This window comes from Mesoplodon densirostris, chromosome 12 (genome assembly GCF_025265405.1).
Source record: "Mesoplodon densirostris isolate mMesDen1 chromosome 12, mMesDen1 primary haplotype, whole genome shotgun sequence".
NCBI lineage: Eukaryota > Metazoa > Chordata > Mammalia > Artiodactyla > Ziphiidae > Mesoplodon > Mesoplodon densirostris.
Genome location: NC_082672.1, coordinates 74,186,551 through 74,211,315, shown reverse-complemented (window position 1 = coordinate 74,211,315; position 24,765 = coordinate 74,186,551). Strand labels below are relative to the sequence as shown.

At 36.2% G+C, this 24,765-nt stretch overlaps 1 protein-coding gene and 1 pseudogene across 1 annotated transcript in view; one reads left to right on the top strand and one right to left on the bottom strand.

Annotated features, from left to right (window-relative positions):
* EYS (eyes shut homolog) overlaps positions 1-24,765 on the top strand; it is a 1,591,612-nt gene that overhangs the window by 869,335 nt on the left and 697,512 nt on the right. The gene's annotated exons all lie outside the window — the stretch shown is intronic.
* On the bottom strand, positions 12,849-15,511 carry LOC132500400 (NADH dehydrogenase [ubiquinone] 1 beta subcomplex subunit 6-like; annotated as a pseudogene).

Sequence of the window (24,765 nt, the reverse complement as noted above, 5' to 3'; positions counted from 1 at the left end):
TTCCACGATTTTGGATTTTCCTTACTATCATTACTCTGAATTCTTTTTTTCAGGTAGACTGCTAGTTCCTCTTCATTTGTTTGGTCTGATGGCTTTTTACTTTGCTCCTTCATCTGCTGCATATTTTCTCTGTCTTCTCATTTTTTTTTAACTTACTGTGTTTGGGTCTCCTTTGTACTGGCTGCAAATCTGTAGTCCCCTTTGGTTTTGGTGTCTCCTCCCAGTGGCTAAGGTTGGTTCAGTGGGTTGTGTAGGTTTCCTAGTGGAGGGGACTGGTGCCTGTGTTCTGGTGGATGAGGCTGGATCTTGTCTTTCTGGTTGGCCAGACTGCATCCAGTGGTGTGTTTTCAGGTGGCTGTGAACTTTTTTATGATTTTAGGCAGCCTCTCTGCTAATGGGTCAAATTGTGTTCCTGTCTTGCTAGTTGTTTGGCATGGGATGTCCAGCACTGGAACTTGCTTGTTGATTGTATCTGTGTCTTAGTCTTCAGATGGACATCTCTGGGAGATCTCTTACCAGTTGATATTACATGGGCCTAGTAGTTCTCTGGTGGTCCAATGTCCTGAAGTTGGCTCTCCCATCTCCGAGGCTCAGGCCTGACACCCAGCTGGAGCACTAAGACTCTGTCAGCCACACTACTCAGAAGACAAGGGGAAAAAATAGAGATAAATTAAATTAAATTAAATTAAATTTAAAAAGTTATTAATATAAAACAATTTTTAAATATTATTAAATAAAAAAGTAATAAAAACAAAAGATGAGTAACCAAACCAATAAACAAATCCACCAGTGATAACAAGGGCAAGAAACTAAACTAAGATAAACATATAAATCAGAAACAAGTCAGTTGCATACAACAAACCCCAAATCTACAGCTGTTCCCTTTCTACCACCTCAATTTTGGGATGATTCATTGTCTATTCAGGTATTCCACAGATGCAGTGTACATCAAGTTAATTGTGGAGATTTAATTTGCTTCTCCTGAGGCTGCTGGGAGAAATTTCCCTTTCTCTTCTGTGTTTGCACAGCTCCTGGGATTCAGCTTTGTATTTGGCCCCGCCTCTGCATGTAGTTCATCTAAGGGCATCTCTTCTTTGCTGAGACAGGACCGGGTTAAAGGAGCAGCTGATTCCAGAGCTCTGGTTCTCTCAGACCAGGGAGAGGGAGGGGTACAGAATGCGGGGTCAGCCTGTGGTGGTAGAGGCTGGCCTGACGTTGCAACAGCCTGAGGTGCATAGTGTGTTCTCCCAGGAAAGTTGTCCCTGGATCACAGGACCCTGGCAGTGACAGGCTGCACAGGTTCCTGGAAGGGGAGGTATGGATAGTGACCTGTGCTTGCACACAGGCTTCTTAGTGGCTGCAGCAGCAGCCTTAGCGTCTCATGCCCATCTCTTGTGTCTGCACTGATAGCCATGGCTCGCACCTGTCACTGGAGCTTGTTTAGGCAGTGCTCTGAATCCCCTTTCCTCGTGCACTCTGAAACAATGTTCTCTTGCCTCTTAGGCAGTTCCAGACTTTTTCCCGGACTCCCTCCCTGCTAGCTGTGGTGCACTAGCCCCCTTCAGGCTATGTTCATGCAGCCAACCCCAGTTTTCTCTCTGGTTCTAACCTCCGAAGCCGGAGGCTCAGCTCCCAGCTCCTACCTGCCCTGGTGGGTGAGCAGACAAGCCTCTCAGGCTGGTGAGTACTGGTCAGCACCAATCCTCTGTGCAGGAATCTTTCCACTTCGTCCTCTGCACCACTGTTGCTGTGCTCTCCTCCGTGGCTCCAAAGCTTCCTCCCCACTACCCACCGTCTCCACCAGTGAAAGGGTTTCCTAGTGTGTGGAAAATTTTCATCCTTCACATCTCCCTCCCAGAGGTGCAGGTCCGTCCCTATTCTTTTGTCCCTGTTTTGTTCTTTTGTCTTTTGCCCTACCTAGGTGCGTGGGGAGTTTCTTGCCTTTTGGGATGTCTAAGGTCTTTTGCCAGCATTAAAAATGTTTTGTAGGAGTTGTTCCACATGTAGATGTAATTTTGATGCATTTGTGGGGATGAAGGTGATCTCCATGTCTTACTCCTCGGCCATCTTTCAAATAATTCTTGATTACTTTTAGCCCTACATTTTTTCTAATTGAATTAAATTAAAAACGTGTTTTCCATGTTATTTTGGAGCTAAGTGTCATACCAAAGTGCAGTGTGAAACTATTAAAGTTAAATATTTGGTAGAAAATAAATAAATTTGCTTAGACTAAACATCTATGAAACCATTATAATTTTCCTTTTAACCAAGTATAAACGTGAATATTTTTATTTCTCTCAGTGTTCCACAAAATACACCTAAGATTATAATTGTGTAGAAGAAAGGGTTGATAGATCTGGCATTCTACGTTTGACTGAACCCCTGTTTAATTATGCAACTTCAAGATAATCCATGATTTCTTTATCCATTGTACAGTTCTGTTTGTAAGGAAAAGTAACTCATTTAATTCTGCTATTTGTAATTAAACAGTTACAATATTTTGAGTGTGTTTGATCTTCAATATTTGATTTAATGGTTATAGAAGCATTTAACAGCATGGAGAGTATAAATTCAGAATGTATGATGCAATTATTATAAATTAATTCCATGTTAGTTGACTTTTAAAAGCTGGAATTTAATGCACTTATATAAAAGGAGAACCCTAGTTAATATACAATAAAATTATATGACAATTACTTAAACTTAGGCTATAAATGTAAATCACATTCTTATTAGCATATAAAACTTTCAGTATTATTGTTGTCAAGATATTTAGGCATAGCCATAAAGCATAGTTACGGCTAGAGTTAATTTTTTTGAAAAATAAAAATGGGATTATCTTTATTATGTTTTCTTGTGGCACTGAAAATGTATTTAATTAGCTTATTAAAAAATAATTATGTGGGGCTTCCCTGGTGGTGCAGTGGTTGAGAGTCCACCTGCCAATGCAGGGGACACGGGTTCGTGCCCCAGTCTGGGAAGATCCCACATGCCGTGGAGCAGCTAGGCCGGTGAGCCATGGCTGCTGAGCCTGCACATACAGAGCCTGTGCTCCACAGTGGGAGAGGCCACAACAGTGAGAGGCCTGCATTACACACACACACACACAAATAATAATAATAATAATAATTATTATTATTATTATTATTATTATGTGAAGTGGAGATTAAGATATAGTCATTATCAACGTTGCCTAAAATTTTATCTCACATACATATAGCAATATATGAATGTGCACATGTACAGATATATGTAGCTCATGAAACATATACACAAGAATTGATTAATATGTTGATATAAACATTTAAATCAACTCTGATTCTTGATAATTACATAAATTAGTATCTATTTGAAAAAAATACCCATATGAAGTCATTGAGATCACAAGGTTTAAGGGTGCTGAAATTTACTTGCAAGATTCCATAACAAATTTTTAGCAGAAATTGAGGAATTGAACATAAATAGCTCATATAAAATTAAATAGACATTTAAAATTAAATACATAATCATTAATGCACTTAAACAAAACATCCCCATTTACTTACTTTTACAAACAAAGCATCCCCATTTACTTACTTTTACAAATGAATCTATAATCTTAGTCAAGATATTTTCTTATTCATATTGAAACTGAGACTATATTTTACTGATCAACTGAAGAGTGGAAAATTATCCAAATCTGTGTACAATTTAAAAAAAGAAATACTGCCTTGATGCTTATAACAAAATGTGCAGTCAAAATGCATTATGCTAAGTACTAATTTACATTTCAATTTTGTTTTCAAGTATCATATTCATAGCTATAACTAATTCAACTAAAAGTAATGGAAAATCAAGCAGCAGTCATCTCTTGAGCTATAGATTCTGAAGACCTATTTAGAAAATAAAATAGAACAAATAAATCTATTACAGTAGAGAAAATGTTCAAATATAATTTAAAGGTGGAACAGTCTTGCACTTATTTATAATGTGCAAGGCAAAATTTGTGAACCTCAGATATTTGTGACTACTCCTTATTTTTGTGAATAAAACTTTCCACACTTCTGCTTTTCTTACCTAATCTGTGTTCCCTTTTCTATTTTTCTCATTCTCCTGCCTCTTTGATATCCTAAGTTTGAGTCTCTCTATAGTCTTTCCTTTGAAAATCATATCCACTCCTGCAAATTCTATCATAAATGTTGTGAAAATGCTTTACTCATCAGGGTTAAACTGAACCTGACTCTGAAAACATTTACTCATAGAACCAGCAGGATTGCTGGAGAAGCAGCTCTTTGCAAGAGAAGACAAGATAAGCAAAACCTTGACACAAGGACATTTACTTGGTATGTTATCACTAGTCCTGCCACAGTTAGACACTAGTGTAATGTAGTCAGTCTGATACTATCTCAGACCCTCTGCCTTTGGCACATTCTCTCAAGATGTTAAGTATCATTCAGGAGCATTCAGTTGGCCATGCTTGGGTCACATGGCCACGCTCTAGCTCTCTAGGATGGGTAAAAGAAAGGTCTTCATTCTCTCAAGATAGGTGGTGCCACATAGCTTCCTAATTTTCTATCTACTTGTTCCTTGTTTTCCCCTGGACTTCCTAATTAACATTGAAAGTCATCATCTTATATAGATAACAAATTTCCCAATGATTTTTTTTTTCTTCTGACATCTTGATTTTCACTCACACCTGAGTTTACATATTGACAAGGAGTCAAGAAGAAAGCACTGTCCTGGCCAGAGAGAGATCAGAGGCGTAGGAGAGCTCCTACCATGGGCTGTGCTCTCATGGGAGAAACACCACTCTATAAACACCACTATATTCATGGAAATAGTTTTAAGCAAATTCGTGGGGGGAAGGATTCAGTGTAAGGTATGTTAAAAGTCATCATAATTCTTTCTCTTAAGAATGTCCTTTCTAAAGCACAGCAGCAATCGCACTACTTTCCATTTTAAGACCTTAATTGTTCATCTGTTACCACTGTAGGACAAAATTATAGTCTTTCTCATTGGATTGAAAGTCCCACAAGATTTACCTTTCACTGACCATTACAATTTCACTTCGTGCTAATCAAAACACTTCATCTTTAAGCATACCAAAAATTTACATGGATCACAACATTCACTTAATTGATACCTTTCTTCACAAAGTGCCCTCCAACTATATAGATATCTCAATTGTTCTTATAAATATCCTATAATATTCATGAAGATTTAAAGCCTTTCTTTGTTGCCTTGTCCTGAGGAATTGTCTTCAGAGATATCTATTAGTGATCCATTAACTGTCCATTATTTATTATCCATTTAGCACTCACCCATTTGTTATAGGGGCAGTGAAAATATTTTCTTCTTGTTTTCTGCTCAGTTTGTCATACATAAAGTAGATGCTACAATTTTATGTTTCAAAATTCAAAAGTAAGTAAATACTTTTCTTGCTGTGTAAGATACTAATTTATCATTTCAATTTTCATAGAATATAAGTTTAAAATATAAAAGTGAGTTGTTTAATGAAGAATGGAAAAATATTTTGATAAAGAAAAGAAAAACAGTATGTCAATGACAGTTTTACCAATTTTACATTTTCTTGGGTAGAGAACAGAACAGCTCACATATAGCTAATACATTTTTAATTCAATTATATACTCTTTCATGAATTTTTTATTGCTTATCATAAAAGTGTCTACCTGGCTATTTTATAGTTAAAATTAAATTGAATTCCCTAATGGGTTTCAGATTCATAAGTATCTTATAGTAAAACTATATCAAAGTATTTCTATAAAAGTATAAGTAGAAAAAGCTATACTATGTAGGGATATTTGGGTCAGTCTTGGTCAGATTTCTTTTTTTTTTTTTTCCTTTAAGTAGAATCAAAGTAACAGTACTAGGAGTTATATATCTATAGTTTTTTCAAGGTGTCTCTATTTTTCAGAAACATTACAAAAAAGTAACAAAACAATGCACAAGTATAATAATTGAGAGTACGTCATGAGTATTTTATTATTATTTTTGATAAAGCTATTTCACACATCATTTTGGAATGATTTAAACACGAAAAGCCTTTGTATTCTAAAAAATTATTGACCTGTAATCTAGAGTGTCTGCACTCTTGCTTCTATTTTTATTGTTTTTTCCTGGACAAGTCCCTATGACTGTCCTTGCTGTCTTCTCTTTCAATCTTTTTACACTCTTTAAACCTCTTCTACATATTTGCTCCATCTATTATGCCCTATAATATCTTTAAAACCTCTCTTTGCCTGTTTTTCTTCTCATTTCCTTTCCAGGCCTTCCTCTTCCCCCCTGAACCTCGACAAAGGGCAGCCTCCCTGAGAGGATCGGCATAGGCAACTTTCTCTGACAGCATCACCGTCTTCATTCTCAAAATCAGTGACCTTCCTCAGCCACATTTCCTTTAATCTCGCTACAGTGTTTACTACCCTTCTTCTCCCCTGCTTCTTAAACGCATTGCCTACTCTGGCTGTTACTGCCCTTTCTAAATCCCCCTCCTATCTTTCTGAGCATTATTTGTTGGTGGCATTTTGCATAGAATACCCTCTGACAGAATAAAATATATTCTAACTCTTTAGAATTTCATTATAAATACAGGTCTTTGTTACAACCAGTAGAACCCAACGCTGGGTAATTTAGTAAATGCACACACATACTACATGTGCACACACATATGTGTATGTATGCACACATGTATGTGCATATGTGTATATGTATAAATGTGTATATGTATAGACATACACCAAGGGGCTTTTATCAAAAAGATATTGAGGGAAAAATCTGAAGAGATTTCAGAAAGGACACGTTTCAGGAAGGTCAACTGTAGCAGAACTAATGATGGTGTTTAGGTGCTGCCATACCCATGGGCATGTTCCAAATATTCCTTGATTTATATGTCTTTTAGCTGAAGATGCAAACTTTAGGAAGCTAGCATCTGATTTGCATAGGTGGGGTCAGGAAGGTGATACAGCTTAACACTCCCAAAAATTTAGTGTATAAGTGCTAAGTGCCAAAAACAAAATTCAGCTGTTATTAGAGAATAAGGAGCAGTAGATACAGGGAAGGCAGAAACAGCAGATATCCACTGTGTGTGCCTTTCCGTGTCCTCTCAGAAAGCTCCCTGGTTCTGAGGGAGCTGGCAGAGCGAGGGAGGCCAGGGTAGCTGACTGGTGTAGTGTTTATGCCCAGAACCCAGTCTTGCATATCCTTCCAGCTCTAATCAGTGGCACACCATCTATTTGCCTAAAAAGAGGAAACGATAGTGATAGTCTTATATTGGAACTCAATTATGTATCACACTAAATACATTGAACTAAAACATGAAGAAATAATATATCTCCAGAGCCCTTTTAATTGAGTACTACTCTTTTTCCTAAATCATCCTGAGATGGTGCGACACGCTCACAGACCAATAAGAAAGAAGTAAACAAATCAATGTTTTTGTTATAAGGACTCCTCCATTAGGATCAGATGTTCAGCTTTTTGATAAGTATGTATTTACATATAGTTGTAGTGACTTTCTCTTCTGTTTCTTGGAATCTTGAGTTTCAGCTACACTATGATCTTAACTGGACAAAACAAACGGTTTTATATAAATAACTATTGTTGATTTGTGGAGATGATTATTTTTTATTTGTACAGGATTCTTTTTGCCTACTATATAAAATAGCAAAATTGAAGATCAGATGAATTTCCCCCATGATATGACCAAGCATTTGACCTAGATTTTGGTATTTTGCAACTAAATACTTAAAATTTCAATATGAATTTTGATTTTATAACATAATAAAATATAAAACATTTACTTTTGGTGCAGTGCACTAATAATCACCTTTGTAATCCAATTTTTCACAGAAGTGTTTCTGATTTTATTAAATAGTTGTTTTTTAAATGAAGTCTGTCTCTTTCAGTATTGTATAATCTTTTCTGGTATATCTTTCTTTTTTGTTGGAGTATAATTGCATTACAGTGTTGTGTTAGTTTCTCCTGTACAATGAAGTGAAGCAGCTATATGTATACATATATCTCCTCCCTCTTGGACCCCCCTTCCTCCCCCCATTCCCACCCATCCAGGTCATCACAGAGCACTGAGTTGAGCTCCCTGTGGTATACAACAGGTTCCCACTAGCTATCTATTTTATACACAGTAATGTATTTATGTCAAACCTAATCTCCCAATCTGTCCCACCCTCCCCTTGTCCTGCCCCATGTCCACACGTCCGTTCTCTATGTCTGCATTTCTATTCCTGCCCAGCAAATAGGTTTATCTGTACCACTTTTGTAGATTCCATGTATATACTTTAATATATGGTATTTGTTTTTCTTTCTGACTTACTTCACCCTGTATGACAGACTCTAGGTCCAGCCACACCTCTACAAATAACCCAATTTCATTTCTTTCTAAGGCTGAGTATTATTCCATTATATATATGTACCACATCTTCTTTATACAGTCGTCTCTTGATGGACATTTAGCTTGTTTCTGTGTCCTGGCTATTGTAAATAGTGTTTCAATGAACATCGGGCTTCACGTGTCTTTTTGAATTATGGTTTTCTCAGGGTATATGCCCAGTAGTGGGATTGCTGGGTCATATGGTAGTTCAATTTTTAGTTTTTTAAGGAACCTCATTCCTGTTCCTCACAGTGACTGTATCAATTTACATCCCCACCAACAATGCAAGAGGGTTCCCTTTTCTCTGCACCCTCTCCAGCGTTTATTGTTTGTAGAGTTTTTGATGATGGCCATTCTGACCAGTGTGAGGTGATACCTCACTGTAGTTTTGATCTGCATTTCTCTAATAATAAGTGATGTTGAGCAGCTTTTCATGTGCCTCTTGGCCATCTGTATGTCTTCTTTGGAAAAATGTCTATTTAGGTCTCAAAATGGATTAAAGACCTAATTGTAAGACAAGACACTATAAAACTCTTAGAGGAAAACATAGGATAAACACTCTTTGACATAAATGACAGCAAGGTCTTTTATGATCCATCTCCTAGAGTAATGAAAATAAAAACAAAAATAAACAAATGGGACCTAATTAAACTTAAAATCTTTTGCACAGCAAAGGAAACCATAAACAGGACAAAAAGACAACCCTCAGTTTGGGAGAAAATATTTTCAAATGAAGCAACAGGCAAAGGATTAATCTCCAAAATATACAAACAGCTCATGCAGCTCAATATCAAAAAAAAAAAATAATCAGACAACCCAAACAAGTATATCTTTATCTTCTTAAGGAAAAATGAAAAGAAAAGCATTCATAAATGAATTATGTTCTATAATTTTAAGAGTTTCATATATCATATCAAAAATAACAGAATTCAGATTGTAAAATGTAATATTAACATTTTCACTAAGAATTTCACTCTTTCATGTTATGAATATCTCTTCAATGTACATGATATACATGATAACCTGAATTTTCATTAATATTTGAAAAATTAAGATAGTTCCTGAAAATTATTCGTGAACATTTTCATTGAAAAATATCCTGTTCATGAAATTGCATGTGGGTTTTATATCATTGTATGATATTTTCCCCTCTGCACTTTTTGTAGATGCAAATAATTTGAATGTATTTGTCTTTCTAAAGTTTATTATATGGTTCTCCTAAATTCTATAATTGATATTCAAATTTACCGGGTAGGAAAGTTAGTCTAGCAGTAAATGTTTGCATACTGGTAGTGATTATTTGAAGTCTGCTTGAAATAAAGTGAAGAAGAAAAAAAAAACCATTATTCTCAGTGTTCATTGAAAACAGTAATGCCCTTATCAAAATGTGTGTGGTAGAAGGGAATTAGACACACCAGTCTTCATAAATTGACTTAGCTTTTGCCTATGTCATTGCAAAACTAAAACTAACAAAAAGTTTGTAATTATGTTTTTCTTTTCTTTTTTATTATGTGCAATTATTAAAAATATCACATATGTGTGTAATTGTTACCATTCTAGAGCAGAACAATAGCCATCTGTTCATGATTATTTTTTGTGATATAAAGTTGCTCCTGAGAAGGTCTCAGCCTTCCTTGATATATATAGTTGCATACTACACTGTCACCAGAGAGAAATTATTTCACACAATATTATATTAATTAGTGTGCACACTGTAGAATGGGAATTGATTATTATCTTAATGTAGCCATGACGACAGTCTATATTTTCTAATCTCGTCAAATTCATTGGATACAATCCAGGTTTGTTTCCATAGCAACCATGAGTGAAAGGAAGAACTACAGTACAGGTATATCCTGCACTTCAAAGAAAATGAAATTTCAAAAATAGCGGGGTAAGTGAATTCTGGGAGGAGGGGATTCTGATTCAATAGCCACCAAGAAATGTCTATGAATCTTTGACCAAGGACTACATGTTAAGTAATTTATTACACTGTCAGGCAGACAAATCATGAAGAAGCAATAACTTCCAGGATAAAATTTGACTGTTTCAGGAAACATAGTGCATTCAAATTTCCTACAAGGCTGAAAAACGTTTTTAAATCTAAAATTTGAGGATGATAGAATAACCATGTCCATTAAAAAGAAAAAAAAAAAAAACAGGCTAGGGTCTTGCCACTGCTCTGTAATTGTGAAACTGTAATTTTTATAATTTACAATTTCTGTAACTTAAAAAGAAAACTCATTTAAAACCAACATTCTTATTATTTTCAAGTTGCCAGAACAAAAATTTGCAACCTCTTTCCACAGGAGGGAGTAAAGATGAGTTATGTAAGAGAGACAGAAGAAATGATATCTTATTGATCCATTCTGAGAAGGTAGCAAAGACCTGTCTAGAGAATAACCTCGAAAAAAGTTGTAAACTCTGGAAAAAAAGCAGGATAATAGCAACTGCTGAATATCAGTGCTTAATCTAAAGATACTAGTAAGGAAATTAACTATTTTTTCCCTGAAAACTCAGTTGAGTCCCTCTAGTACTGATGAGAAGAGAGGCTTGGAGTAGAGCCAGGGTAGCAATTGGAAAGAGACACTTTGCATCACTGATTGCCTAAGCCTGAATGTGATGTAATGTAATCCACAGAAACAAAAGGTCTTTGGGGTCCTCAATAACTTTTAACAGCATAAGAAAGTTCTGAGATCAACAGGATTGAAAGCCACTGATCTGCGGTATTAAATCTTCTAAAAATACAGCAACAACTTGAGCCCAAGCCTACAGAAAATGAATAAAGAGAGAAGACATTGTGCCAGTCACATCATTTTAGGGTTTGAATACAAATTAGAGCTTATTCTTCTATACAGAACTAATTTAGGGATGAGGAAACTGAGACCTAAAGCGTGAACAACTACCTAGAATTTTACATTGGAAAAAGCACCTATTGTTCTTGACCCTAAAGCATTGCTCTTTTAGTTATTCTACATTGTTTTATTTAAAATGTATATTTTTATTTAGCTTTAAATCAGCAATATTACATTGTTTTAATCAATATGAGTGACTAAAGGCAATAATTTTCTTGTTTATTTTTGTAACATTTCACAGTTTTTTCAGATATATGCTTCTTTCTTTCATTTACAAAAATATTTTTAAAAGCAAGATAGAACACATATTTTTTGTTATACACCCAGTTTCATTAAGTTGCCACTAGTTACACCTCTGCTAACATTATAACATATGGATGGACATTCAGAATGTTAGACACTCAAACTACTAGAGTAGTAGTAAGCATAATCCAACCAGTAGTAAGCATAATCTAAACAGTAGCAAGCATAATCTAACCATAATCTAATCTTCAGTAAGGCTAGAAAAACACCAATCCTATTCAGGAATTGTTTCAAGTGTGAAAAGCTCTTTACATTCCTTTACCACTTTATGTAAAGATGAGTCCTTTCCTTCTGGCCTCTTTATTTGTGGTAGCAGCTCTTCATTATTTTTTTTTAAAGCAAAACAAAACAAAGCACACTCGTTATAGAAACCTGACCCCAATAAAATTCTGTAGATAATTGACCAGTATTTTTTTTTCTAAATTTGGAGATAAAGGAAAGAATGGGGATCCCTTTCCTGCCTGAGTTTCTATGTATTTGTTGTCCTCACTTGAGTCTCCATGTTTTAGAATCATTTAGTCCAACCGTTACTCAATTGATTTTCATCTCTAAGAAACAAGATGTTTTCAATTTGAAAACAAACAAACAAAAAATATGATATAGACAGTCTCTTATTATGATCTTCATAGGGAAATCAAATTTCACTCCCCTCTCCAACTTCACCAGAAACTTCCTTGTATGATAGACGGTCTCTTCTACTTTGTGCGTGTGTGTTTATGGAATGGATAATTTGAACAATTAGATAGACAGATTTTTTATGAAGGTTATTTTGAAGTGTTGAAACTATTGCTTCTCACTGGTATACAATAGATCTATGAAGACTTCAGTTTCTCCTCTCATCAGTTTTTCCTCAAATATTTCCTTTACATAACATAATTTTCTATTATGTTTCTCATTTTAAACATCTTGTATAGGAAGATTCATGTCCAAATATTTTTTGGTAAGAAGATAAGTGATCACTTTGTTTACCAGTATCTGTTTATAATTTTAAAAAGGTTTAATTTAATTGAATTTTCTGTAATACCACTTGAATTAGAGAACTTTAATAAAATTCTAAATGTCTTTCATGTTCAAGAGAAAGAACCTAGTCTTAACGGGATTGCCTTCACAACTAATGTACTAGCTATGAATTCAGCCTTGAACTTTCTATGTGAAGTGAGGTTGGGATCACAGGAAAAGAGGGGACACTTTTTTTTTTAATCTGAGTAAACTTTATTAAAGTTACTTTTCCAAAAAGTATATCAGTAAGTTTGGTAATGTAGCAACAAACTTGGACTCAAACACCTTTGAAATTTTAAAAGTAATCTTCAATGATGCTGATCAGGAAATTGTTTCCTTGGTGGGATTACTTCCCCAATTTCCAGAATTGTATCTCCTAGAAATATTCTTGGCTTCCTTTCAACAATGGCATATGGTTTTGTATTCATATGATATTTGAGATAATAATGAATAATCTAGACAGGGGCCAGTACATGAGTAACAGCAAAGAGGCTGTGTCAGTATGTCTTATAGATCACATTCTTCCAGGGGTCCCCGTCCTGCAAAAACTTATTCCAGAATTACTTCACAGGCCACACCCTCCACCGGGGAAGCACCGGTTCACCCAGCGGTCGCCTTCGCAGCTCTCACAGCTGCTGAGGCCACAGTTTCTTGTGGGGTGTACACCCCGTGGCTGCTGATACCAAGGCAGTAGGATATGGTGCACCCCCGAGCTAGTGTCTTGTCACGCTAGCTCCCGCTCTGCAAAGCGACCTTGTAGGAAACCAGGGAGCAGCGTGCTGTTATAGAGGGGGTGCTTCTATCGAAGCTGAATGTAATTTCTTTGTTATGTCCAGGTTTCACAGGTTTATATAAAAGGAGATATTTAAACACATGACAATAAAATTATAAAGTATAGTAGAATCTGTGAAATAATGAACAAAGTTAAGTATTATATCCCTAACTCTATTTGCAGAAATTAAATGAATAGCTTCTTATTCATTGTGTCCAAATATTTTTGTATCTTTAGTATGCTTATTCCAATGGAGTCAGAAAGCAAACTGGGGTGAGTCAGGGTACCATCTTGCTTCAATCTCCTTCTTCAGTTTCATCTCGTAGCTTAAGATACTTCTCTCCTTACAAGTTGGTAGGCAGCATAAGGAATACTCTTTCCACAGCTTTCACTTCTTTGTCCATACTGTTGCTTTTTCCTCCACTTGGGTAGGTAAAATTGATCAGAATGTGACATTCATTTGTATGAATTAGCTTTCATTATGTATGGTACAGGTCAGTGCTTACACAGGTCATGCATGCACCCATCCATTCTTGTTTTTTCTCTTGGACATGACAATCTTCACATACAACAGCCTTTGTGCCCCTAGTCTCCAGGCAGGAGGACTTTCTGGGCAAGTTATATTCCCAGGCAGGCTGCATGGCAAGGATGAGATGAATTTGGTGGTGAGACACTATTTTCCAGCTTCTTTACCTTCAACTTGAAGGTAAGTAGAATGCATTGAGCCTGGTTATCATGAGTTAAAGGTGGGAGGTCAGAGATATGGCTGTGATCTCCGATAATGTTTTCTGGCTTTGTCTGGAAACCTAACACTGTAATAGAGCCTATACTTGGATGTTTTTTTTTCTATTGAGATTCCACTAGTGTTTAATAAAGACAGAAGGTAAGAGGAATATGTGATTAGACCCCTAATATCTAACCAAATTCGAGAGAAGACCAATTTTAAAAATCAGTTAAAATTTAAATTATTATTAAGTGATATAGAAGTCTAATTTGTTCAGATTAAAATGTGTCCATGGCATTTTAAACATATCATAATCAGAAGTTACTTTGGTTTTGAAAATCTGGCAGTACACAATTTTCTCTTTGCCTAGAGTAACAGGAAAATAACAATAGAACTAATATTTCCAATTTATATCTAGTGAACATTTTGATGTATAGAATAGCATTATATGTGCATTGATTCTTGGTCTATTTTGGCTTTAATGGAAAGAAAATAGGAATTTTCCTTTCCAATATGTAGTTGCTATTAAGGTTTCTTCAGTTAATTCATTTGTGTGTTAGGAAGCCTAATTATTGTGAGACTTGATACAAAGCAGTCGATATACTTGCTGTTCTGTGTGGTTTGAGCAGTATTAAATGGGTTTCTAGTAAAGTACTGCTCATCAAACACAGACATCATTGTGGGCCTGGAGTTTCAGAGCTTCCATATTGCCAATCTGGAAAATCAACACTATCTTCTTCATATAAGAGCTAAATAATGAACAGAAAAGAGGAAGGCAAATATGATTTTAAAAACCATAAACTCAGTCTTTCCAGTTCAAATCAATTGTGAGGTGATGCCATGTGTGTTTAGGGCTGTATTGCTAAATCACATGGCTTTAGGAAGCTAATGTTTGATCTTGTGACTTTAAATATATACGAGATACTGTCACCAGAAACATATCTTCCCTGTTATATTTCAGCCTCATAAATACTTTGGGAATGAGGAGACATAATTTTTAAAAAGTGGTAAATCCCCACTTAGGTTGTCCTAAATGAGACCAATTCAGTAATGAAATAAAATTATTAAAGTAATCAGGACATTGCTCACTTTATTTTAAAACATCTTAAAAATAGAGGTTAGCTTCACGGTGACAGAAGACACTCCCCTCATCTCTCCTTTTCCATCTACAGCCAGTAGAATGGAAACAACTCTGCCCAACACAACATGATGCTAAGGAGGCCACACATCTGTGCATCTGAAGGTGAGTGGACTGGAACATACAAGAGGTGGTGCCCGCTGGGCCTCGATCCTGACCCCCTGGCCACAGTCCCGGATCCCCAAACCCCAAAGACTTGCTATCAGAAGGGAAGAGGCACACGTGACTCTGGCCCCTGGGACCCAGTGCCCATGGCCATGGGGACCTGGGCAGCAGCAGCAGGACCACGACCCTGGTCCTTCTTGGCGGGGTGGCGCCTGTGACTTTGGACCCCCATTGCAGTGGTGGTGCCCGAGAAGGAGACCCTGAACACAGTGGAGGCCCACACTATTCCAGCGTACCCAGGGGTGATGCTGGAGACAGCAGTGTCACCAGGGGAAGAAAGACACCAGGAACCTTGGAGTGACAATCAGTGATGATGAGGGCACCAGAGACACCTCGGGCAGAGGAGACCGAGGGTGGACTGTGTTGCTTCTCAAATAGAACCAGAGGAAGCACAGGGAAGAGAAACTGAAAAAGTATGCTACAGTGACACCTACTGATACACAAAAGAAAAGACTCTCATTACCAACCTGCTGAACTGCTTAAATCAAAGTTTAAAAAGCACTACCTAAAAGAAAGGTGTTCACTACTTCAGATGTACAAGAAGAGGAGCAACTAAATAAGCATCACACAAAAAGCATGATAACATTGTAACACAAGAAGAAAATGACAATTCTCCGGAAGCCAAAATTAAAGTCACAGAAGATTGTGATCTGATAGAGAATTCAAAATAGCTGTCTTGAAGAAACTCAGTGAGCTGCAAGAAAGCTCAGAAACACAGTTTAATGAGCTCAGGAATAAAATTAATGAGCAGAAGGAATACTCTACCAAAGAGAGTGAAATTCTTAAAAAGGACCAAACAGAATTTCTGGAGCTGAAGAATTCAAAAAACAAGACAAAGAATGCATTAGGAAACATTGGCAATAGAGTAGACCATATGGAAGAGAGAATTAATGAGTTTGAAGATAGAAGTCTAGAAATGATACAGGGAGAAGAGGAAAGAGAACCAAGATACTTTGTTAAAATGAAAAAAATTATTTGAGAACCACCCAACTCTATTAGGAAAGGCAACCTTAAGGTAATGGGTATCCCAGAAGAAAAAAGAGAGGGAGAAGGAAGAAAAGATTTATTTAAAGAAATAATAGCTGAGAATTTCCCAAACGTAGGAAGGAACTAGATATACAAGCTAGCTCCATGAAACTAAGGGAAAACTTAATTACCTCAACATGGAAAGAGCTTTTTCAAGACACACTATATTAAAGTTGTCAGAAGTCTATGATAAAGAATTTTAAAAGCAGCCAGGAAAAAATGGACAGTTACCTACAAAGGACCCCCATATCAGACAATCAACAGACTGCTCAGCAGAAACCCTACAGGCCAGGAGAGAATGGAATGACATTTAAAAAATATTGAAAGACAAAAACTATCAGCCAAGAATACTCTCCAGCAAAGTTACCCTTCAGATATGAAGGAAAAATAAAGACCTTCTAGGACAAACAATAGCTGAGAGAGAGCATTACCACTAGACCTGCTTTACAGGAAATGTTGAAAGAATCTCTTCTACCTGAAATGAAAAGGCAAAAATACACACAACTGAGTAAGCTGATAAATAGACATTCAGAATGAGAAAACTGCAATTCTATATCAGAATAGATTGTTAAACATTTAATTATAGGATAAAGATTGAAGGGGAAAAAAACAATAAAATTAATTATAGGTACTTCAATTTGGTAATGAACTTACAACATTAAAAAAAGGTAATTTGAGACAAAAAAAAAAAACATAAATAAGGGAAGAGGAAAAGTAGGGAGCCCATACAGGCAAATGAAGATAAGATGTTATCAGCAGAAAATGGATGATTTTATCTATGTAATTTTTTTATACAAACCTCATGGTAACCATAAAACATATATCTAGAGTAGAGATGCAAAACATAAAAAAGCAAGTGAAAAAACATCATAATAAACACCAACCCACGTGGCAGACAGAAACACAAGGAATAAGAAACATTGGAGATATAGAGCAACGAGAAAACAGAAGATTGAATGCCAGTACTAAGTTCTCATCTATCAGTAATCATCTTAAATATAAATGGAGTGAATTCACCAATCAAAAGATACACAGTGGCTGGATGGATTAAAAACACAAGACTGACTGTATGCTGCCTTCAGGAGACTCACCTCAGCCTTAAAGACAAACATAGGCTTCAGATGAAGGCATGGAAAATGATACTCCAAACAAATGGCAGCCACACAAAAACACATGGAACCATACTCATGTCAGACAAAATAGACTTCAAGTCAAAACAGGTAACAAGGGCTTCCCTGGTGGCGCAGTGGAGAGTCCGCCTGCCGATGCAGGGGACACGGGTTTGTACCCCGGTCCAGGAAGATCCCACATGTTGCAGAGTGGCTGGGCCCATGAGCCATGGTTGCTGAGCCTGTGCGTACGGAGCCTGTGCTCTGCAACGGGAGAGGCCACAGCAGTGAGAGGCCCACGTACCGCAAAAAAAAAAAAAAAAAAAAAAAAAAGAAGTAACAAGAGAAAGCTGGACATTATATGATAAAAAGGACAATCTATCAAGAAAACATAACATTTATTAATAAATATGCACCTAACACAGGAACACCAAAATATCTAAAACAATTATTAACAGACCTAAAGGAAGAAAATGACAACAAAATAATAATAGGGGATTCATATCTCCACTTACATCTGTTGATAGATCATCCAGAAAGCAAACAAGGCAAGAGTGGCCTTAAATGAAATGTTAGACTGGATGGATTTGATAGATCAGTACAGAACGTTCCATCCAAATGCAACAGAATACACATTTTCCACAAGTGCCCATGAAATATTCTCAAGGATAGACCATATGTTGGGATACAAAACAAGTCTCAAGAAATTTACAAAGTTTGAAATTACAATATCTTTTAAAATCACAGTGGTATGGAAGTAGAAGTCAAATGCAAGGAGAAAGCTGGAAAAATCACAAACATGTGGGGACTAAACCACATGCTACTGAACAACTATGGGGTCAACAAAAAAATCAAAGGAGAAATCAAAAATACATAAAGACAAATGAAAATGAAAATAAAACATATCAAAATATATGGGTTGCAGAAAAAGCAGTACTGAGTGTCATTTGCCTGCTTTAAAAACATTGTGAAGTCTTCTTGGTCCAAGAGTGAAAGTGATACTCTTTAGCTCAGTAGCTCAAGTCCCTTATGACGTACACAGTGAGAGCTGTCCATTCTCAACTCCCAAATTTCTCTTTCTTATCCTCACATGCCTTTTCTGCTTATCTTTCATGCCTACACTTTTGCGAAACTTATCTCTGCCCCTAAGACCTTTTCCTGTTCTTCTGCCTACAAATGTTTATTCATGATTGAACACCATGTCAAATGTCACCTCTTCCTATGGAGACCTCTTCCCAAGTATCCCAAAAAGTAGACCTCAGTGCTCTCACAGCCCTTCATAGCCTTGGTCTGTCTTGCTGGCTAACAGTGAGCTTTCTGGGAGCACTACTGAACACCTAGCATCCAGCACAGTCTCTGGCCCCCATAGTAGTCAGTCAATATTTCTTTGATAAATAAATGAAGAAAACATGTACTGCAATTTTTGAAGAAATATCTTGTTTCTTCATGTTAAATTCTAGCAAAACATTGCCATTTGGTTCCCTACACTGGGGCCACTCAGCATTATAATTGTCATTGATGAAACTTCCTAAAATGTAAGAGTAATTTTCAAATATATCAATTTTATAGAAGTCCTCTAAAACTTGAGAAAATAACTATAAAATCAAGAATGATAATAATGCTGAAGACTGAGAGAATTAATTTCAAGAATGTGGTTTTTCAGAGACCTAGTTGGATATAAAGACACAACTTGGCATATGTGAGGAGGGGATAGATACTAAGGACCATGACTGGGGTTATGATGGTTCAGAACCAAGGTAATTCTCTAGCTTGAGGGGCGATATGTCCTCAGTACCCCAAGTTTCTGTTTCAGGACAAGTGTTTGGTGGCCAAACAAACAGTTGGACATGCATTACAAGAGTTAGAAAGCCGAACTGGTGGCCTTGATTCCAAATACCTGGCTGGGGGAGTTACCTGTAAGACCAGTGAACTCTTTCTGAGAAACTCTTAGTAACATTCATTGGAACACTTAGATTCCGTAGAAACAGTTTTATAAAAGCTTAAAAACAAGATTTTTCTCAAGAAGCATCATCAGGTTCACACAAGAATGAGTAATCCTTGATTCAGACCCCCTAGAGTTTTATAACATAAAATTTTGAAAGGATGATTTGACCTGGAATTTTTCTTTTCTTCAAATCAAGCCAGTTTCCTCAGCCTTAGAAAACACATCCCAACGACTATCTGTCTTTGAAATGCTTAGTGTTCCTGCCAGGAGAATTTAACTGCAAAATGCTTTTACAGGTACCTGAAGAAATTGGTTCACTTTGTAAAATTATTTCACATTGGCTATTGAATTAAGTAAAATACCTAACAAAGGAAAAATAACAGTTTTGACAGAACATATATGTTTTATTTTGACAGAATGAAATATCTTAAATGAATTTTTAAGTTTTTGATAATAAAATATCAGCAATCCAAAGGACATATTTATGTTCTGACCTATTGTAGCAAGAGGAAGGATGTGAAGTTCATCTAAAAGCAGTAACAGACCATTGAGAACTTACATTGCAGTTCAGATTTATGTCGTGAGAAATCAGGCTTTGGTCTACTCTAAGAATAGTCTTGCCTACCTTTGTTCTTGCAATAATTTAAAATTCCTGTGGTGCAGAAATATCACAGATCTACTTTAAGCTTATTTAGTTTTAACCAAATTGGATTTTTTTTCATCGTTTCAAAGACTGTTAATGGATCAATTAATGTTACAATTTTCCTGCTGGAATTCTGCACAGGTTAAAAGAAAGCCATCAATAGCAGGGACCATTTTACCTGAAGTTGATTTACTCCTAATATAAGACTTAAACATGCACTGTCTTTTAATAAAAAGAGATATATAAATAAAAGATGGGTATTTTGAAAATTAATGAATTGTTAATATGGGTACTGTTTGGTATTGTTTAGAAGCAAACAAACAAACAAACATGCCACTGTGCTACCCATTTTCTTGGAAAAAAATGCATTCAATCATAAGATATCAGTGTCTGGGTTTTTCTAAATTTCCAAGCAATGAATGAATAAATAAAAAGTTAAAATCTAGAATTTAATCTAGAATTTAAGATGGGGAAAAATTAGCTTTTGTTTTTGACATTGTCTTAAAATAATGAGAAATAAGGTCTACTTAAGCAAGCCACATAAAAAGAAATTCTGTCAATGTCAGTCTGTTATTTTAGCAACCTTAGTAAGCAAATTGAAGCTCTGCACAGTTAATGTAATCATTGTTATGCAATCAATAATGAAAATAGCCAAAACACTGACTAAACCTTGCCATGGCCAATTTAGTCCATCATCTTGACACAATCCCATTGGTTTTCCAAAACAGTTTTCTTTCGGATGGATGCTCTGAGAATGTAAAATAATCCATTTAAGGCTCTTGCAGTAACAATCGAACTCACTCTGCCTTTGACTTAAAAATATTTATGCATCTTCCACTAACTCACTCCTAGGAGAAACTCACTTCTGTAAACAACAATCTGGGGCTAATCAATATAATAAACTTAACATCACCGTCCACTTGTGATATACATGATGAAGATATTTTAACAACCATTGGTACTTAGTTGTCTAGGAAATTCCTTTTCTGAGAAATGCACATTGTTTGAATGTGTGATTAAACCTTTTAAAATCAGGGCATTTGATTAGCAAGGAAAAATAAAATCATTCCAATACAAATTTTAAGCCTATCTTTAAAGCTGCAAAAATTAACCAAGGCACGGATACTAGCTTAAACGCAGCTCCATATTTATAACTTGGAGATTTTGTTGTACTTGGAGCATGTGTAAATTTGTTGTTGCTAGGAATTTATCAAAGAGTAAATAGGTAAGTGCTACGATGAAGGAAAATTGTGTTCCCTCAAAATTAATAATATATTGCAAGTGTCCTATTAAACAAAAGAGACCTAGAACATTTATTTTAATGAACTTATGTAATATAAAACATTTGGGATATAAATTCAAAATTATTGAACTACTAGATTTATATAATATGGGTAACAAGTATATCACTGACAATTACAAATAAGGTGAACCTTAAAATATGTATATAATTTTGGGATTGATTTTTATTACTTGAGACCTTAGCAGTTGTCATTAATAACTTTGGAAGAATTAGTATGGTGATCATTCTGTGCTTCCCAGATCCCCCTTCAGGAATAAAAAACAGACTTCTACAGTGGCTGCAAGTGCTGCTACAAAAAGGACTCAGCTCTCAGCTTCCCACAGGTATGGCAGAGCTGCTTCAGCCAAGGTCAGGTCTCAGTCCCAGTGCAACACTCATTCACTGAAGTCTTTATTTGTCAACACCCCTTCCTTTCTAATGTTTGTACAAAGTCATCATAGATAGACTGAACCAGTCCTCTAGCCCAAGTGGGTATGATTCTGAAGTGTTATTCCAGCTTCAAAATTTCCCATATTTTTGGCAGGGGCTTCCACTGAGACCACATAATGGTTCAACTTTTTTCCCTTTGTTTAGTCCTACTTTCCTTTGGAAGGTGTTGATCCTACTATCATTCCCTAATAAACCTCCTGCATAACCATCTCCTTATAGAGTCTGCTTCCCAGGCAAACCAACGTGTGAGACACAGATATTAAGGCCATAAAAAATCATAAAGCTCTTTTCCAACTCTGTAGCTACCTAATGTATTTTTGTACAGAAGAGTTGGGCTTAAAATATTAATATTATTGGTTATAAGAATGTGTAAAATAACATAAGAATAGTTCAAATAATAAGATTAACATGTTCAGAATACTAATATCATAAAAACACTAGATAATATTTATTTTATTCTACATCCTTATCTCAACCCTTCTTCTAAGGTCAAGCTGTGCTTCTGTGATACATGACCTATTTATAATCTACAATTCTAACCGGCTGTCAGTTTCCTTTTCACTTGTTGGTTGCAATCAATAGAATTCTGATACTCATAAATGGAAAGGCGATCTACCATCCTCTATTGACTGCTCATTATCTTTAAAGGGAATTGATTGATTTTGATGTGTGTACGAGTAGTGTATATGTTCTATATCTTATTCACAACATTTCTTGACAGACGTTTAAAATAAAACTTGAGAACATCTGCTGCCAGTGTCCTTGTCCTCATGGTGAGCTACAGCCACACCCCACCTCTGCAGGAGACCCTCCAACACTATCAGGGAGAGAGACCTTCAGATGGAAGAGGAGTACGACGTGGAGATCAACTTCCTCCACACAAATACATCAGAAATACATCTACATGTGGAACAACTCCTACAGAACACCTACTAAACGCTGGCAGAAGACCTCAGACTTCCTAAAAGTTTTTTTTTCTTTCTTTTTTTCTCCCTTTTCTTCTGAGCTGTGAGGCTGACAGGGTCTTATGTTCTGGCCAGGTGTCAGGTCTGTGCCTCTGAGGTGGGAGAGCCAAGTTCAGGACACTGGTCCACCAGAGACGTCCCAGCTCCATGTAATATCAAATGGTGAAAGCTCTCCCAGAGATCTCCATCTCAACGCTAAGACCCAGCTCCAGTCAATGACAAGTAAGCTATAGTGCTGGACACCCTATTCCAAACAACTAGCAAGACAGGAACAAAACCCCACCCATTAGCAGAGAGGCTGCCTAAGATCATAATAAGGTCACAGACACCCTAAAGCACACCACTGGACGTGGTCCTGCACACCAGAAAGAGAAGATCCAGCCTCATCCACCAGAACACAGGCACCACTACCCTCCACTAGGAAACCTACACAACCCACTGAACCAATCTTAGCCACTGGGGACAGACACCAAAAACAACAGGAACTATGAACCTGTAGCCTGCAATATGGAGATCCCAAACACAGTAAGTTAAGCAAAATGGGAAGACACAGAAATGCAAAGCAGATGAAGAAGCAAAGTAAAAACACCACAGACCAAACAAATGAAGAGGAAATAGGCAGTCTACCTGAAAAAGAATCCAAAGAAATGATAGTAAAAATGATCCAAAATCTTGGAAATAAAATGGAGAAAATACAAGAAACGTTTAACAAGGACCCAGAAGAATGAAAGAGCAAACAAACCATGATGAGCAACAAATAAATGAAATTAAAAATTATCTAGAAGGAATCAATAGCAGAATAACTGAGGCAGAAGAACGGATAAGTGACCTGGAAGATAAAAGAGTGGAAATAACTACAGCAGAGCAGAATAAATAAAAAAGATTGAGGACAGTTTCAGAGACCTCTGGGACAACATTAAACACAACAACATTCGAATTATAGGGGTACCTGAAGAAGAAGAGCAAAAGAAAGGGACTTAGAAAACATTTGAAGAGATTATAGATGAAAATTTCCCTAATATGGGAAAGGAAATAGTCAATCAAGTCCAGGAAACACAGAGAGTCCCATACAGGATAAATCCAAGGAGAAACATGCCAAGACACATATTAATCAAACTATCAAAATGAAATACAAAGAAAAAAATTAAAATCAGCAAGGGAAAACAACAAATAACATACAAGGGAATCCCCATACCGTTAACAGCTGAGCTTTCAGCAGAAACTCTGTAAACTAGGAGGGAGTGGCAGAACATATTTAAAATGATGAAGGAGAAAAACCTTCAACAAAGATTAATCTACCCAGATTCAACAGATAAATTAAAATCTTTACAGACAAGTAAAAGCTAAGAGAATTCAGCACCAACAAACCAGCTTTACAACAAGTGCTAAAGGAACTTTTCTAGGCTAGAAACAAAACAGAAGGAAAAGAGCTACAGTAACAAACCCAAAACAATTAAGAAAATAGTAATAGGAACATACATATCGATAACAACCTTAAATGTAAATAGATTAAATGTTCCAACCGAAAGACATAGACTAGCTGAATGGATACAAAAACAAGACCCATATATATGCTGTCTACAAGAGACCCACTTCAGACCTAGGGACACATACAGACTGAAAGTGAGGGGATGGAAAAGATATTCCATGCAAACGGAAATCAAAAGGAAGCTGGAATAGCAATTGTCATATCAGACAAAATAGACTTGAAAATAAAGACTATTACAAGAGACAAAGAAGGACACTACATAATAATCAACAGATCAATCCAAGAAGAAGATATAACAATTGTAAATATTTATGCACCCAAAAAAGGAGCACCTGAATACATAAGGCAAATGCTAACAGCCATAAAAGGGGAAATCGACAGTAACACAATCATAGTAGGGGACTTTAACACCCCACTTTCATTAATGGACAGATCATCTAAAATGAAAATAAATAAGGAAACACAAGCTTTAAATGATACATTAAACAAGATGGAGTTAATTGATATTCATAGGACA